The following is a 16,361-nucleotide window of genomic DNA, read 5'->3' as shown; positions in this document are numbered from 1 at the left end:
GTAATACCTAATACTGTGTGAATGCTATGTGAGTAGTTGTTATACAGTATTATTTAGGCAATAATGACAAGAAAAAAAGTCTGTCCATGTTAGTACAGATGCAATTTTTTTTCCAAATATTTTTGATCCATGGTTTGTTGAATCCACAGATGCTGAACGCACAGATAGGGAAAACCAGGGATCTGGAAGGCCAACTCTAATAATGGCTAAATAAATGACTAGTATTTGGTAAAAGGTAAATACTGTTTTATTTACACCAAGCTCAATTACTTGGTTGTTTTTTAGGCCTCCTTTGATTTTTCCTTCATTTTACCCACCTATCCAAACTTTCCCTGCAGCCTGTAACATACACTTCTTCATTGAGACTGTCCTCCTATGGCCCCTCATTTATACTGGTCTAGTCACAGTCTGTAGCATATGTAATTCCAATTTTGAAAGACCGAGGAAGAATATTTCAAGCAAGGAGAGTTAGAGTTGGACTTAAAGCCGGTCATGATGACTTGCACCTGTAATCTCAGCACCTTGGGAGGCTGAGGGAGGAGAATTGCTTGAGCCCAGGAGTTCAAGAGCAGCCTGGGGCAACATGGCGAAATCCTGTCTCTATAAAAAATACAAAATTAGGGCGTGGTGGTGTGTGCCTGTAGTCTCAGTTACTTGGGAGTCTGAGGTGGGCGGATTGCTTGAGCCCAGGAGGTCAAGGCTGCAGTGAGCTGTGATTGAGCCTCTGCACTCTAGCATGGGCAACAGGATAAGACCCTGTCTCCAAAAAAAAAAAAAAAAAAAAAAAAAAAAGAGTTGGACTTAAAGATAAACTTGATTTGAATGGATGCAGAGTGGGCAACAGGAATAAAGACATGGATGTACTATCAATTTTCCATGCAAGGTGGGTCCTTGGATAATATATTATGTCTCCCAGTAATTAAATTTTATGCGCTAGGAAAATCACATTAACATTATGAAAGAGAACAGTAAATGGGCCACTCCTTTAATGGTAATGAAACCTCTCAAGACTTAACTTTGCCTTCATTAAGTCATTTTAAAGGTTATGAGGACAGTGTAGATTATTGCTGTAGGATATCCTGGAGTTCACCCTTATAATTAATTTCATGCTAAAATGAACAACAGAGCAGTGCTAATATGAATTTTTCTGATTTAAAAAATCCTTTTTTCATACCTTATTTTAGTTGTATCTATCATTCTTGTTTCTGGCTTTCAATACTGCCACACACGTTGATAACTGAGGCTTTTGACTGGTATAAAAATATTTAGAAATGTAAGGAATACTTTTGGAAAGAGATTTTAAAAATAATCCCCTGTTTCTTCTCTCTTGATACAGTTTCTTAAAGGACTGATTTTTAGAGACCTAGATCCTGAGAATAATGTATATGTCAGGTAGTGCTGAATCCTGAAACCTGACTCTAGTAATGTGTGCACATGGTTGCAGTTCTAAGTGGGTAGATGCCCCTGGCTCTCCAGGATTGTCGGTGGTGATGGGATGATTCTGAAAGGCTCACTTTCTTTACAAGCAAGCATAAACCAAGCCTATGGCTGTCTGATGGCTACGAATCTTTGCTGATGGTGTGTTGGGGCTCATAGAGAAGAAAGCAAGACTGTAGGGTATAAAGTAACTGATTATCATTAATCCAAGTTATTGCTTCACAAAGTGTGACTGTTGACTGATATTTAGCACAAGGGATTATGATAAGTTTAAAAAATGTTTATCTGAACAGAGTTATACTGGTTTCTGGGTTGTTGGACATTTCAGGGTCCTTCACATGCTAAGGTGCTAATATGCATTGTGAATCTCTAAGAGCAGAATGGAACAGGAAGCATTCCCAAACTCTCATTCCAAGACCCATTTTTTTTTTTTTTCTTTGAGACAGGGTTTGGCTCTGGCTCTGTCACCCAGGTTGGATTGCAGTGGTGTGATCTCTGCTCATTGCAATCTTTGTCTTCTGGGCTCAACTGATTCTCTCGCCTTAGCCTCCTGAGTACCTGGGATGACAGGCACGAGCCACCATGTTTGGCTAATTTTTTTTTTTTTTTTAATAGAGGTGGAGTTTCCCCATGATGCCCAGGCTGATCTTGAACTCTTGGGCTGAAGTGATCTGCCCACCTTGGCCTTCCAAAGCACTGGGATTACAGGTGTGAACCACCACACTTGGCCTTAAGACCCATTCTTTACTAATAATGTGACAAAAATGATGCTACATGGAAATCCCACTGATCTAGGCAATGTAGAAGTTTCAGGCTGTGTTGTAATGAGGACCAGGAGGTCAAGAGTGTGACCAGTGCTCTCAATAATCTGATCTGTGAGAGTGAGACTGGGCCATTTCTGAACACAGAATTGTTTCCGTTTTCAGCCCAAAGACTCCACAGAGATCTAAGTCCAACCTCAACATTTTATATATCAAAAAACTGAGGCCCAGAGAGGTTCACAAGTATGTTCAGGGTTGCATCCTGGTTAGTGGGAGCAGATGCTAGCACCACGGTCCTTTGACTCTCAGAGCCCACTGAACTGCCTCCTTGGGTGTGGCAGGCTGCAGGGCATACTGAGTTCAGTTAGTGGAACAGACATTGGTGGTAGAGTGAAAGGTCCAAATGGGCTGGATCAGTGTTTTGTTGGGGATGTCGCTGTTCCTTCAATCATGCCTTGGTGACATAGTCCAGATGCTTCAGCAACCTGGTGACTCTGGACAAAGTCTAGTTTGTCAGTTTCCTCATAAAACTTGGAGCCCACATCTAGTTTTGACTTTCCGGCTGTGCTTTGACCAATGCAGCACGCATGGGGATATTCTCTTCTTGCATCACTATTAGTATACTATCTTTGAATCAATGAAGACCAAGAAAAAGATAATTTTTTTTCTAGGAACCATGTATCACTTTTGGCTCATTTTAAGCTGATTGTTGACCCTAGCTCTGTTTTATATAAGTTAGTATCTAGTCAAGTTTCTCCTAAGCTTACTTGATTAATTTTTCAAACCTAAATGTAAGTCTTCACATTAACCCTGTTTCATTTCATTTTAGTAATTTTGGCTGCGAACTCTTGAGTGTTAGGATTAATTTTGAATGTTGACTCATCATTTATTCTTGCAGTCCTCTCTTCTAGTACTGCAATAATCATAGAGGTCATATGCAAGCCTCTAATTTCTCTGTTTTTCAACCAGGCTGTTTCTCTGTAAGGAGAAGGAAGGGAAACTGAGGAAGATTTATTTAGCACCTATTATTTGCCAAGTACTATGTCAGGTGCTTTATATATATATTTTGTTATTTAATCCTCATAGCAACCGTATGAAACTGTAACTTCTTCTGTAAAAGGAGAATAAAAGTTCTTATCTTACAGTTTTGGAGAAGAATAAATGAGATAATTTAAATTATGTACTTATTAATGTGCTGGGACACAGTAGGCACTTGATAAATGTAAATTATAATTATCTCTATTCCTCTTCCTTCATCTTCTCTTTGGACAGAATAGGGACAGGGACAGAAAGGCATCTGATACAGTTTGGCTCTGTGTCCTTACCCAAATCTTATCTCAAATTGTAATCCCCAGATGTTGAGGGAGGGACCTTGTGGGAGGTGATTGGATCATGGAGGTGGTCTCCCTCATGCTGTTTTCATGATAGTGAGTTCTCCTGAGGTATAATGGTTATATAAGTGTTTGACAGTTCCTTCTTCATGTACTCCCTCTCACCTGTCACCATGTTAGATGCACCTGCTTCCCCTCCTGTCATGATTATATAAGTTTCTTGAGGCCTCCCCAGCCATGCAGAACTGTGAGTCAATTAAACCTCTTTTCTTTATAAATTACATGGTCTTGGGCAGTTATTTATAGCAGTGTGAGAATGAACTAATACAACAGCCCATTAAAGAACCCATCTCTCAGCTGCCACAGAAACACCAGTCAGCTCCTACCAGCATGGTCAGACAAATTCACAACATGAATTATTTATTATGCATTACAAATTACCCCAAAACTTAGCAGCTTCAAATAATACACATCTATTTGCTCAGTTTCTGTGGGTCAGAATTCAGGCACAACTTTGGGATCTCTCATAAGGAGGCAACAGAAGTGCTGACCAGGGCTACATTCTCATCTGAAAGCTCAACTGGGATGGATCTTCTTTCAGTCTCACTTATGTAGTTATGGACCCAGGCCAGTTCCTGGATGGGTGTTGAATTGAGGGCTTCAGTTTCTTGCTGGCAGTCAGGTGGAGGTCACCCTCAGTTCCCCACCATGTGAACCTTTTCAACTTGCCTCATCAGAGCAAACATGGAGAGAGTGAGAGCATGGATAAAACAGAAGTCAGTTTTTTGTAACCTAATACCAGAAGTGACATCCCATTACTCTTGCTGTACTCTATTCTTTGGAAGTGAGTCATTAGGTTCAGTTCATATACAAGAGAAGGGAGTTACACAAAAGAGTGGATACCAGGAGGGAGGGGTCATGAGGGCCCCATCAGCAGCTTCCAACCACATGTAATTATCTTCATCAGCTCACCCAATGCATTCATTACTGGCATTTCCAGGATGTAAATCCAGGTTTCTAGGCCCTTGCTCTTTCCCCAAGAGTCTACCCTGGGAAGAATACTGATTGATAGTTGTAGATGGAATTGTAAGCTGATTATGTAACCATTTTCTACATTTTTTCCCTTGGCTTTGTTTTGGGGCAAGTGCAATTTAGTTGTGAACATATTGGAATGAGGGGACTTTCCTCATATTTACTTATCCTTGATCCCCTCTTTCTCATTCTCTCAAGTAGTGTTTCAACCTCTTCAAGGCTTCAAATCTTTAACATTCTCACTCTCAGCAAATAGCTTTGTTTCCAGCTGCATAGAGAAAGTAGACAATATCAACTGTGAACGCTTTCAACTCCTGTCTCCCATGCACATCCTTCTCTCCTACTTTTTGGTCTGAGAAGCTGGGAAGTCATTTCTTCTGTTTGCTCCTTCTTTGTTAAAATTTCCTTGCCTTTCCTTCATATCTTGATTAATCAATTATCTACAATGTTGAGTCCATTGAGGACCAGTAAGCAGCCTTTTGTCTTTTCTACCTGAGTGCTGCAAAATTCAGGAAGTAAATCAAAGAATAAAGACAGAAGCCACAGCAATATTATGGATAGAGCTGAGTTGGAAGATGTGGCTTTGTGTCTCTGTCAAATGGACCTGAGCTCTGAACCCCAGAACTGGTCAGTTCTCAGCAGTGTTGTATGGGAGTCTTTACAGGTAAAAATTACATCATGGAGGAGCAGAGGCAAATTTGTGCCTTCTATGGGCAGGTTCACTTCTGGTAGGGCAAAGGGAAGACTTGAGCCAAGGTTGCCATTTTCTTCCTAAATTTGCCAATCAAATAAGATAGAAAAAGCAACGTTAATTGAAGTCTTCCCACAAGAAGGCAATGTGTGGAATGGAGAAGCCTGCTTCAGAAACATCTGCCTGCTTCAGAAACATCCTCTCCCATGCACCTTTAACCTCTCTTTCTTTCTCAGTTCCTTTCTGGAGTTAAGATGGAGAAAACTGATGTATGCTTACTGATGTGGCCAACAAGCACACATCAAGTTTTTCCAACTCAACTCCAGTATTTTCCCCAATTCATCCTGAAACTGCTGCCCTATCCATTCTCCCACCTACACAGCCAAGATTTTTAAAAAACCAATCCAATTTTGCAGAATCTCCTCACTCATTTCTAACACATTTCTCAAGCCAATGAATTTTGACTTCTACTCTCACTAGTGCATAGCAGTTGCCTTGGCAAAGGCCCCCAATGACTTCCTGTTTGTCAAAGCCAATGGACCTCTGGTGGTTTAAACTTGACCTAACTTCTCTTTAATATTTAACCCCCTTGGCCACTTCATTCCTCCAGAAAGGATTACTTATTTCCAGGCTTCATTGTTGATTCCTCTTGCCACATTTCACTATCAATGCTTTCCAGGGCTCCTCTCAAATTTGATTAGTTTTATTCTGTTTACTCTTGGGTGAATTTTTTTTTTCTTTGAACTTTAACTGTCACCTCTTGCTAGTAACTCCTGAATATTCAGCTGGAGTCCAGACCTCTGTCTTGAATTCTAGACTCATATGGTACATTGCACAATCTGGCCAATGCCAACCTTTCTACTCTTGTATTTTCTACCTATCTCCCCTTTACCCACCCTGACCTAGCTATACTTTCCTCCATTATTCTTTGATCATTCTAAGCTTATTCCCACCCCAGGGCCTTTGCACTTACTGTGACTTCTGCCTGGAATGCTCTTCCCCTAGAGGTGTACAAAGCTCATTTCATTCATGTCTCTGCTTAAGTATCACAGATTCAGAGTTCTTCACTCACCACTCCCACCTCTGTTTACATTTTATCATAGAATTTATCACTATTCAAGTGTGTGTGTGAAGTGTGTGTGGTGTGTGAGCGCATGTGTATGTGCTGATCCTAAAAGAATTAAATTCCTCAAGGGCAAGAACTTTGAATTATTCACTGACATATTACTAGTACCTATAATATAGATGCTAATGATGCTTGTTTAATGGACAAATGTTTGCTTGAAATTTGTTTTTATGACTCATCATCTCTCACTAACTCCTACAAAGTGGTTTGTTACTAATATACCTGTTTATGAATTTAATCTTGAATTTCTCTATTTAGTTTTCTCCTAAATAAAAATTTCAACAGTTGAGGCTGGAATTTTATTTTCTTGTAAGATTAGCTCAGAAAGCTAAATAAAACTCTTTGGGTTTTCTCATCAGAAAAAAGAAAGCTCAGGTGCACTGAGACTGGCCCCACAGTGTTTGCAATCACTGTCATGCTTGGGTTTTTGCAAGCTGGCCCCATAGGACAACTTCATCTTTCTTTTTCTGCCTGATGTCTTGCAATTGGTATTCCCACTAGTACTGCCCTAAATCCTGGCAAGAAGACCACTTGCTTTGAGCCCCACGCTTTAGAGAGCTCCACTCTCATCCTTCTTTGTTCCTTTCCATCTCCATTAAGAGAGAAGTCCTTGGGATAAGAGCACAAAACCATCTGGACCCCATATATCTTCCTTCTGGAACACGTTCCTGATACTTGAGACCTCAGAATTCTCTGCTCAAATGGTCACAATTAAAATTCCAAGGCCTGTGGCCCTCTTTCTGAGGTCTTTCCTCTCTAGAGTGAAGTATGCTGACTGTGTGTGCCCACTTGAGCCAAGTGATGGCCAAATCATTGACTGTTTCAAGGACCATGGGTGAAGCTTTAACTTACGTTCTTGGTTGTACACTGGACTACTTGTGGTAGGAACTGGAGGTGGGAAGAGACCATTTTTCAGGAGTAGATTTCTGGAAGTCTACGGATTCTGAATTCGGGTATATTTGTCAAGGTAGAAGTAGCAATGTTTTAACTAGTGATGCTAGCTTGATATATAACTCATACATTGGATGTATAATCTACATGGGCCTCCATTTGTACTCTTGGCCAAGGCAATGCCAATATTAGGGGTGAACCTGGATCCACAACTGTCTTCATAGAACTGCTGCCTTAGACTTACGTCTACGTGGATGCACTGATTCTAGATGAGGTGTTTGCACTTTTTTTTTTTTTTTTTAAAAGAGCTGAGTTTTTAGATAACCAAAATCTTACCTGGAAACCCAGCATATAAATATAGATATAAAATGAATATATAAATATAAAGATGTGAAATGAATAGATAAATATAGATGTAAAAGGAATCTGGCTAACCACAGGAATGAAAGGCTCAGAGCTCTGTTGGCTCAGGGACTCCCCATTTTCATCTCCTTCCTCCCTTTCTTGAGTAGCCTTGAGGCACAGCCATGGAACTTCAGGACTTCACGGGCAGACACAGTTCAAAAATTGGGGCTTTGATCAGCTTCTCACATTGGCATTTAGTACACTTATGTTCCATGGAATGTCCTTGGAATAGTGCTATTTAAACAAGCTTGGCAGAAGCAGGGCACTCTTAGACCCCATCGGCAATCTCCACGTCCAGCAAAGTGAAATTCCTGCAGAAGAGAGACTGGTTTACTTTGTATAACCCAGAGTTTCTCAAGCATGTCTTACCACGAAATGCTCTGCTCACAGAAGTCCTTTCAATAACTTGGTGAAATGTTGTCTAAGACAATTCCCTAATGTGAAACAGAGCTACATTCCCATAAAATCTACTCACTTAATTTTTCCCCTATAAAAGCTTAATGAGTAATTATAAATGATTAATATAAAATTTAGATTTAAAGGAATATAGCCCTTATAGAAATATTGTGATAAATATCTCTATACATTAAAACCATTTATTTTTACTACCTTAATTTTGTGTTATGTATTTTAATGCTGTATTTAAAAATGCCTTTCAGCCAGGAGTGGTGGCTCATTTCTGTAAACTCAGTGCTTTGGGAAGCTGAGGTGGGAGGGTCACTTGAGGCCAAGAGTTCAAGACCAGTCTGGGCAACATAGCAAGACCCCTTCTCTACAAAAAAATTTTAAAAACATTACCCAGGTATGGTGGCATGTACCTGTAGTCCCAGCTACTTGGGATGCTGAGATGGGAGGGTCACTTGAGTCCAGAAGTTTGAGATTACAGTAAGCAATGATTGTGCTACTGCAATCCAGCCTGGGCAACAGAACGAATCTGTCTGTTAAAAAAAAAAAAAGTGTTTTTTTGCTCTATGGAGAAAGGTCTAGCTTTCACTCATTTATTAAAAAATTCTGTAAGCCCTATTCATAGCTCCTGGCTTATTCTTGTAACTACCTCTATAGCTGGAATTCTATGTCTTTGTTGCAAACTCTGATGTAATAGCAAAAGATCTATTATGTTCCGATAATCTCAGGCTGCTAAAGTTCCTGGATATTGTTTGGATGTATGAGAACTAATTCTCCACTTAAATAACTACTGTCTGCTATCTTCAACTTGGTGTTCAGCTGGAAGATAGAGACTAAACACTATATTAAGTCCATGCAGCATTTAGATTGGCAGTGGGATGGGCGGCCCTTCCCCACTGTCTCTTTCAGATTAGAAGACTCTTAGTCACTTGCCTTCTTGTCATACCTGTATTGATATCTTCATTAATTTCATTTAATACTTAAATCAGACACAATGGGATATTTACCCTCCAGCTCTTCTCAGATGCTAATGGTAACTTCAGTATTTGGTTTTTCATCTGACCCATGTTTTTTACACAGGAGGCCATGAAATAAAAGGCTTTTATTTCCTTTTGAGTTTTAAAAGGATTATAGACAATCAAGAAAAAAGTACAGTTTATTTTGCTTGCTTTTAATAAGTTCTCAGAATATGACAAGATGCTGCAGATCATTAGTTCCTTCCTGCAGATACTTCTGGCCCTTACTATGCCCTCTAAAAATCCCACCCTGGGCTTCTCTGCCATTGCAGCATGGGTGCCAGATGCCCGGAAACCCACTGGGGCTCACACATGCATAAGCTGGAAGGCATTGGGGGTGTTAACACTTGGGGCATGACCTTTGATCAATGGGTTTTGGGAACTGGTGAATGTTTCTTCCTCTATTCACAGTTCTAAAACATATTTCATATGGCTTGTCAAATAGTCCTTCAGGACTGAGAAGCCAATTACCCACAGTGCAGGCCAACTTGCCAACACCCATTTCTATAATTTTTTCACCCAAAAGCCTGAAACAGCACTACAGAGTTTAAGCTTTTATCACATGAGGAGATGCATATTTAATTGATATTGTGTCTAATAAGACTTAAGGTGTAGTCCCAGAACATACTCCAGGCTAGCCCAATTCTCATCAAAAGTCCACAAGGAACAAATAAAATTGTGGAATATTGCCTCAAAAAGTAGCTGTTTGCTGGGCATGGTGGCTCACACCTGTAGCCCCAGTGCTTTGAGAGGCCAAGGCAGGAGGAGCGCTTGAGATCAGGAGTTTGAGACCAGCTAGAGCAACATAGCAAGATCCTGTTTCTACCAAAAATTTTTAAAAGAGGAGTTGTCCATCCCTTGTTCAATCAATGAGACCATCAGGGAGCTACCTAAGCAACACTGAGGGATACTAAAAGAAACAGGCCTATTACATCCTCTGCCTGTGCAGCAGGGATGTCATGGAGGGTGTTAATTGGCCAGGCATATAATACGTCTCTGTGGAACCTCCTAAGAAACTCTTCTCAGATCTGGGTATAAGACAAGCTCTGAATCTCCTGGGAAGCAGGTAAATTTTTATTTCTTGGAAACTGTGACTACTGTACTAATTTTTCCCTTTGTTTTGGCTGCCAGGAAGCACACATCCAGTTGTAATGCTCTTGTAGTCATTACACAGAGCCTATGACATGTATTTGGGTATTATTTTTTTTACCCTCCCTTTTCCTTCACCCTGACTGAGTGTCAATTTTGTCCATCCTGTTTTATGATAAATAAACGGGCAGATATGTATGTGGAAGAAGAGTTCTGCAGTCAAACTTCTCATTGAGGAATTTTTAAAACTGATTTTTAAGTGACAAATAATTGTGTATGTTTATGGGGCACAGTGGGATGTTTTGATCTATATCTGCATTACAGAAAGATTAAATCAAGCTAATTAATATAGCCATCACCTCACCAATTTATCATTTTCTTTTGTGGTGGGAATTTTAAAAATGAACTGTGGCAATTTTGAAATATACCATACATTGTTATTAACTGTGGTCAACATTCAGTGCAATAGATCACTAAAACATTCCATTGAGGATTAAAAATTTTTTTTCCAAGATGGTTCTTTTCTTGACTTTGATCTATTGTTTTAATTCTTTCAAAACTAACTCTAATTTCAAATTTTCTGTAAGGCTTTCCCTGACCTCTTCTGATTGAGTACAAATGTTCTTCCTCCAGGTTCCAGTGGAGCTTTATGCAAACCTTTATTTTATAATTTATTATAGTTTCCTGCTATCATTCAATACTTGAGGTCAGAGACCAATCGTCTTCCATCTCTGTTCGCCTGTTGGTTTGCACAATATTTGAAAATAGGCCTGATAGAGCTCTTTAATGTGACCTGCCTGTAGTGATCAATTTATTCTGGAACTTTTCTTTTCTTGTAAGGGATTACCTTATATATAAGATCCTATTATAGAAACCAACAGTTATCTTTTGATAGACAATGAAAACCCCATTTGACCTTTCTCAACCTTCCAAGAAACCAAGAAATGTTCTGCTCATTTGAGAACCATACAGCAATAATAATGAAGTCATGTGTTTGTAATGGGATAGATGATTCCATATTACTCTTGTCTCTCCCGAATGATACCTTAAAAGCAGATATTAATAGGATGCAAGTATTGTGTTTCCAAGTAGCATTGCATTATTGTGCTGGATTGTTGTGTTGACAGTTGGAAACTCACGAAAAGCTACAGTCACTGCAAAGTAGCCCCTCAGCTGTGCAGATGCTAAATGGACCTTGCCATAGGTGCATTCCAGCTATCAAGTGGCCTATGCCAAGTAGTAAAGATGCCATCTGTTGACAAGTAAAGCCATTGACCCTAAGTCTTTGTTCTGGAGTAGCTGTGTCCATCTTCTTCCTCTACTAACCTCTACTAACCGAGCTGTATCTATCTTCTTCCACTACTAACCGATAGCACAGAACTATAACCACCTGAGAGTTAACAGTAGGCTTAGAGGGGTGAATGATTATGATCTTTCAGACTGAGAAATTTGGGTGGATTAAGTGGCTAGTCATTGTCAGAAAATGAAAGGCTGGGGTTAGAGAGGCAATTTCAATAAAGGAAAATTGAAAAAGACATTATGCCTAGGTGGAACCAAGCCTTAGTCTGTTACTTTTAGGGTTGAGACAGCTGAAAATAATGTAAGACATTCTCAAAATCAGAGCCATGTTTTTTTTTGTTTCATGTTTGCATCACTAAGACTAGCGGAGATTATCAAGCAGATGGTAGACAATGTGAAAGATGTATAGAATAGTACGGTGGAAAGTCATGCATTTTGCGTCAAATATATCCATGTCCATAACTTGGCTCTACCACTTGTCATCTCTGTGTCCTTGGGAAAATTACTTAACCTTTCTGATCTTCAGTAACCTGGTATGTAGAAATGAGAGTGACACATATTGCGTAGGTTTTTGTGAAGATTAAATGAGATTTTTTGTGTAATGTGTTGACATAGAAAAGATGCTCAATGATTATTTGAATAAATTTTGATGAGTAAATACTGATTAATGCCTCAGTTTTCCTTCTGTGAAATGCTTTTGTTAACTTTTTTGAAGGATAGAGTAAAAATAGAAATATCTGCACAGAATCTAGAATAGCTAAAACAATTCCGAAGAAGAATAAAGTGGGAGAAATCATTTTACTTGATTTGAATACATTAAATATCTACTCTAGATCAAAGCAGTGTGATATTGACAAAGAGATAGATGCATAGATCAATGGAACAGAATAGAGAATCCAGAATGAGACCCACGCAAGTATGCCCAAGTAATTTTTAAATTAAAAAATTTCAATGGTATTAAAAACACAACATAAAATGTGTCATCTTAACTATGTTTAAGGGCATCAGTAAACATAGTTAAGCACAGTTTGCTAGTGTTAAGTATATTCATGTGGTTGTGCAACAGATTTCTAGAACCTTTTCTGCCCAGCTAGTTTTGGCAAAGATGCAAAAGCAATTCAGTGTAGGGAAGACAGTCTTTTAATAAACAGGACTATAGCAATTGGACATCTATAGGCAAAAAAAAAAAAAAAAAAAAAAAAAAAAAGAACCTTACCTAAACCTCATACTTTACACAAACATTAACTCAAAATAGAACATGGACTTAGACATAAAATGCAAAACTATACAACTTTTAGGAAAAAAAAGGCCCCAGGAGTTGGTGAGGAGTTCATAGACTTGACACTAATAACATGATCCAGAAAAAGAAAAATTGGTAAATTGGACATCATTAGAATTGAAAACTTTGCTCTGTGGAAGACCCTGTGAGGAGGACAAAGAGACAAGCTAGTGGATAGGAGGAAATATTTGCAAACCACATATCTCATAAAGTACTAGCATCTAGATTAATAAAGACTCTCAAAAGTCAGCAGTGAAATAACACACAATCCAATTAGAAAATGGGCAAAAGGTGTGAGCAGACATTTCACAGATGAGGCTGTACAGATGGTAAACAAGCACATGCAAAAGATGACTGTTAGCCATTAGGAAATGCAAATCAAAACCACAAAAATACATCAGTACACACCTATTAGAATGGCAAAATAAGAAGTAGTGACAACACCAAATGCTGATGAAGAGACGGAGAAACTGGATCACTCATACATTGCAGGTTGGCATGTAAACTGGCCAGCCATTCTGGGAAAGCACATGGCAGTTTCTTTAAAAACTAAATATGCTTTTACCATATGATCCAGCAATTGCATTTTGGGCATTTATCTCAGAGAAATGAAAACTGTGTTAACACACAGACATGTACACAACTGCTCATAGCAGCTTTACTTGTAATAGTTAAAACTGGAAACGCAATGGCTCAGGCCTGTAATCCCAGCACTTTGGGAGGCTGAGGCAGGAGGATTGCTTGAGCTCAGGAGTTTGAGACCAGCCTGGACAACACAATGATACCTTATCTCTACAAAAAATACAAAAATTAGCCAGGCATGGTGGTGCACATCTGTGTTCCCAGCTACTCTGGAGGCTGAGGTGGGAGGATTGCTTGAGCCCAGGATGTTGAGGCTGCAGTGAGCTATGGTCATGTCACTCTACACTGGTCAGCAAAGTGATCTCAAAAAAACAAAAACAAAAACAAAAAAACCCCAAAACAAAAAACTGGAAACAACCCAAATGTCCATAAAGGGGCTAATGATTAAAGAAATGGTGGTAGGTCCATACCATAGAATAACACTTAGCAATAAAAGTAATAAACTATTGAAACACTTAACAGCTTGAATGTATTTCAGGGGAATTATGTGAGTGAAAAAAGTTAGTCTCAGATGTTAAATACGGTATGATTCCATTCATATACCAGTCTTAAAATGACAAAATTACGGAGATAGTAGCAGATTAGTGGTTTCTAGGGGTTAGGGAGAGGAGAGGGAGGGTGGTGGTTGTGACTACAAAGTGGTGGCAAGAGAGATTCATGTGAATCTTGATTGTGATGGTGGTTCCTGAACCTGCACATGTAATAAAATTTCATGGAACTAAATAATACACATGTACACACAGAGACATATACCCACTTGAATGAGTGTATATAAAATTGGTGAGATCTCAATAAAGTAGGTGGATAATAGCAATGTCGATTTCCTGGTTTTGATGTTGTATTATATTTATAGAAGATGGAACCAGTAGAGGAAACTGGGGAAAGGGGAGATGAAATCCTTCTGTATATTTTTTTTAACAATTGCATCACAATTTGCAATTATCTCAAAATAAAAGGTGAAAAAAATGCTGGCCTAGGATGCAAAGTCCTCTGCTACAAATAAAATTTAGTGCAATCCCATTTTAGCTGGGGCCTAATAATCAATAATCAATTGTGTTTCAGAGTTGCGGTGTTTGAGAAGATGAAGGAATTCACAGTCTGGCTGGGAGGAAATCTGCAGCTTCTAGAGCCACATTGTCCACTAGACACTTCTGTGACAATGAAAATGTTCTCCATCTGTGCTGTCCAGTACTATAGCCACCATCAACATGTGTGGGTCATGAACACTTGACATGTGGTTAATGCAACTTAGAAACTGAATTTTCAATTTCATTTAATTTAAAATAATGAATATTTAAATTTATGTAGCACATGTGGCTGGTGCTACCATATTGAATGGTGTCATTTTAAAGAAACAGTGGGTTCAGAAAGTGGGAAGGAGCTTTTTGAACATAGGTAGCTCAAAGGGGTTGACTCAAACCATGTTTTCTCATTGAAGGGGAAGTTTAGAATAGGAGAAAACTTTTGGTTAGGATTTTGGAAGTTACTAAGTCAAGTGACTTAAAAAGACAAAACAGACTTGGAGACTGAGTGTGGTGGCTCATGCCTATAATCCCAGTGCTTTGGGAGGCTGAGGCAGGAGGATCGCTTGGACCGAGGAGTTCGAGTCTGCAGTGAGCTATAATTGGGCCAGTGCACCCCAACCTGGATGCCAGAGTGAGACCCTGTCTCTAAAAACAAACACCCCCACCCCTAAATAGACTTGCAAGGGAGAGGTGAACCTAAGAGATATGACTTTCCCTGTGGCCTAGGGTAATAACAGCTTTGCGCTGGGATTGGTGAGCATAATAGTAGACTCTGAAGGAGAACTACACCAGACTTCATCAACATAGTGTATAATATGGTTGGTGCAAAAGTGGTTGCGGTTTTTGTCATTAAAAGCAATGACAAAAACCACAACCACTTTCGTACCAACCTAATAAATCAGACTGGTCCAAGCTGCATGGCATGTAACTCTGAATCCCCCCAATTGGTATAGCATATGTATCCTGCCGTCCTTTACTCTTACCAGTGTCAGAAGTATGGAGCATAGAAAGGCTCAGGCTTGTGGCCCCAGAGAGAGGTGGGGCCTCTCTCTGGGCCTCAATAGAGGATTGGACTTTCGATTCTTTCCAATTCTCAGGTTTTGTTTGCTTGTTTATCTGTTTCAGCATGTATACTTCAATTCAGCACATCTGAGGATATTCTATTGGCAGAGGGCTTCCGTGGGCAAAGTGCCACAGGATGACAGTGACCTTTAGATGCAGAGACTCTTCTTCCATCTCAGAAACCTTGAAAGTGGAATGCTATGCTTTCAAGAAATCAGATGAGAAATCTTCTGTTTGGTATATGATCCATATTGTGATACTATGAATGCAATATTTGATTAATTAAAAAAATTACAAGAAAACCCAGACTGAATCCAGGGATGATTTACTCTAAAAGACATTTTTTTTCCTAGAGTCCTTTGGAGGGTCTTAGCTTAACAGAGAAGTGTGATGCTTATTAGACAGTTTGTATATGGGGGCATATTTAGTTTTTTTTCTTTTTCTTTTTTTTTTGACTAAGAAGCTCTGCTCTGTCCCTCTGAATGCCTGCAGCACAGCTCTAAACAAGATACTCCCTCAGGGTCTCTCACACTGACAGAACTAGGAGACATCTTGTAATTTCTTCTGGCTTCTGGAGTGACATTTCTAGGACTGGTATTCAAAGGAGAATGCTTGCAAAAGAGAATGCATGCATAGACCTCTTTTTCGCAGGGAGCTCAGAGCACCTGTCACTTTTCTGTGAGTGGCATAAGTGGCGCTGAGGCTCCTGTCTCCCTATTGTGTACTAAAGGCTCCGATCCGCTATATAGACTTGTTGAACGTCCCTCTGCTTTCTCTATGAATTAGATCTCCTCTCTTGAGTTCCAGGTCTCACATGTACAAATAGAATGGTGTGCAGATGGAGAAGACAGAACTCTTTGAAGGAATTAA

At 39.4% G+C, this 16,361-nt stretch overlaps 1 long non-coding RNA gene across 1 annotated transcript in view; it reads left to right on the top strand.

The window, feature by feature from the left end:
• Nucleotides 1-15,636, top strand: part of LOC108518579 (uncharacterized) — a 41,930-nt gene extending 26,294 nt beyond the window's left edge. Inside the window, exons 3-4 of the long non-coding RNA XR_001882405.1 lie at nt 14,467-14,616; nt 15,555-15,636. This is a non-coding gene — a long non-coding RNA (uncharacterized LOC108518579). The remainder of the gene's footprint in view (nt 1-14,466; nt 14,617-15,554) is intronic.
• Nucleotides 15,637-16,361: the final 725 nt, after the last annotated feature.

Source organism: Rhinopithecus bieti, unplaced genomic scaffold (genome assembly GCF_001698545.2).
Source record: "Rhinopithecus bieti isolate Rb0 unplaced genomic scaffold, ASM169854v2 scaffold_2077, whole genome shotgun sequence".
In the NCBI taxonomy this organism is placed as follows: domain Eukaryota; kingdom Metazoa; phylum Chordata; class Mammalia; order Primates; family Cercopithecidae; genus Rhinopithecus; species Rhinopithecus bieti.
This window is presented reverse-complemented; position numbering and strand designations above follow the sequence as displayed.